The sequence below is a fragment of the Ylistrum balloti genome, unplaced genomic scaffold (assembly GCF_031769215.1).
Source record: "Ylistrum balloti isolate Yb309-2 unplaced genomic scaffold, AGI_CSIRO_Ybal_v1 Utg370132, whole genome shotgun sequence".
Classification (NCBI taxonomy): domain Eukaryota; kingdom Metazoa; phylum Mollusca; class Bivalvia; order Pectinida; family Pectinidae; genus Ylistrum; species Ylistrum balloti.
The window spans coordinates 256,261-259,189 of NW_026782143.1; positions in this window are offsets into that span (position 1 = coordinate 256,261).

Here is a 2,929-nt window from a genome sequence, read left to right on the forward strand (position 1 = left end):
TATGTAATACAGAGATACTAGCTCAGTTTTATATAATAAAGATAGTAGATCAGTTCTATGTAATACAGAGATACTAGATCAGTTCTATGTAATACAGAGATACTAGATCAGTTCTATGTAATACAGAGATACTAGATTAGTTCTGGGTAATACAGAGATACCAAATTAGTTCTGTGCAATACAGAGATACTAGATCAGTTCTATATAATACAGATATACTAGATCAGTTCTATGTAATACAGACATAGTAGAAGTGTTCTATGTAATACAGAGATGCTAGATCAGTTAGTTCTATGTAATACAGAGATACTAGATCACTTACTTCTGTGTAATACAGATATACTAGATCACTTATTTCTATGTAATACAGAGATACTAGATCAGTTTTATATAATAGAGATACTAGATCAGTTAGTTCTGTGTAATACAGATATACTAGATCATTTATTTCTGTGTAATACAATGATACTAGATCAGTTCTATGTATATACAGATCAGTTCTATGTAATCACTAGATATTAGTTCTATGTAATACACAGATACTAGATCAGTTCGGTGTAATACACAGATACTAGATTAGTTAGTTCTATGTAATACGGAGATACTAGATCAGTTCTATATAATACAGATATACTAGATCAGTTCTATGTAATACAAAAAGAGTAGATCTGTTCTATGTTATACAGAGATACTAGATCAGTTCTATGTAATACAGACATAGTAGAAGTGTTCTTTGTAATACAGAGATACTAGATCTGTTCTATGTAATACAGAGATACTATATCAGTTCTATGTAATACAGATATACTATATCACTTATTTCTATGTAATATCGAGATACTAGATCAGTTTTATGTAATAAAGATACTAGATCAGTTCTATGTAATATAAAAATAGTAGATCAGTTCTATATAATACAGAGATACCAGATTAGTTCTATGTAATACAGATATACTAGATCAGTTCTATGAAATACAAAATAGAAGTGTTCTATGTAATACAAATATGCTAGATCAGTTAGTTCTATGTAATACAGAGATACTAGGTCAGTTCTATGTAATACAGACATAGTAGATCTGTTCTATGTAATACAGAGATACTAGAACAGTTCTGTGTAATACAGAGATACTAGATCAGTTAGTTCTATGTAATACAGAGATACTAGATCAGTTCTATGTAATACAGAGATACTAGATTAGTAAGTTCTATGTAATACAGAGATACTAGATCAGTTCTATGTAATACAGAGAAACTAGATCAGTTAGTTCTATGTAATACAGATATACTAGGTCAGTTCTATGTAATACAGACATAGTAGAAGTGTTCTATGTAATACAGAGATACTAGATCAGCTAGTTATATGTAATACAGAGATACTAAATCAGTTCTGTGTAATACAGAGATACTTGATCAGTTCTGTGTAATACAGAGATTATAGATCAGTTATATGTAATACAGAGATACTAGATCAGTTCTGTGTAATAAAGAAATAATAATTGACTGCTTCTGCGTATATTAAACTAAAAATTAATTAATCATAATTATAAATATATTGTGAAAATATTCTATAAATGTACGCATTAAGCCTAGATAAATATATAATGTTTGAATTAGGAGACTGATAGTGTTGTGTAACAATTGTGATATACGCCTGCCACCTTAACATAAAGTTCGAATTTAGTGATAACACAAGAACCTAAAAATCGTTACGTATTAAGAATTTACAGAAATGTACCAGAAAGATAAAGCTATACAAATCAATCACCTGTTGTCGAACAGTGATAAACGGTAGGAATGATTACACTGGCATGGTATTACATTGAAAGTTGGACCAGATATTAGTATGAACCAATAGTTAATGTTCAATGGTCATTCATCAAGATCATGGAGATCCGTGGATGCAATAATGCCCGTCTTATGAACGCTGAAAGCAAGTTATTTCTGTGACTAGACACCAACAATGTTCCTGTTGATTGGCAGGAATTGTCTATTGGAGAGGGCCATGTCGTATCAGACACTCACTGAATCCTTCTGTTGACACTACACAGTTACCAATATTCCTACATTTCTAGCAGTTTTCATCGTCTTTTATAGAAAGCCATGTGTGTTAAATTCGAACATCGGTTGCAGAGATACCCCTATTCTAGCTAGGTTACCAGCGGCCAGTGATTACACTGTATAATTTTACATATACGAATTCCAATAACAGCCATTTTGGCCTGACTGCCTCACGGTTAACGAACCCCCTAGCAACGCTTATCCTATTATCAATTTGATTTACTTAATTCTGATCAAATAACTAGTTCAATCATGCTGTCCCCACACATTGCCACACTCAGTAACCACGATACAATACCATCACATCTCGATGTAATTACGACCGCTTCTTCAGCAGTATCTACCAATAGATCTTACACGACGAAATCATGTTCAAACAATTGAAATATGACGAGGAAGCGTCATGTACCTGGTACAGTAGGTTTGAATACTTTCGCCCCGTAGAGTGGCGAAGGAGATATTGATCCTAGACCACAAATATATCGAAACAGTACATGGTTTCTCTAAAGACCTCCCCTCCCACACCACCACCACTTATCCAATGACAGGCAGCCAACACGCCCAATCAAAACATACCTTACATGTTCATGATCTTTGATCGATACGTGACCAATCCTATCCGACCTTGTAAACATGTCAGTTTCTATTGGACAGCTACATGGATTGTCGCAGAGAAAGTATTATCACGCCAAGAGGAAACTGTTCATATATTTAAGGATTTAAGTAAACTAAGTCTTTCTTTAGGCCACAAGACATGGAGAGAGTGTAGTTTTAAAATACAAAAATCCTTTAATACAATCATACGAAATTGGAACATCAGGTTGCACTATTTTCTCATTTTAAACTTATTCAAACACATAAGTAACTATGG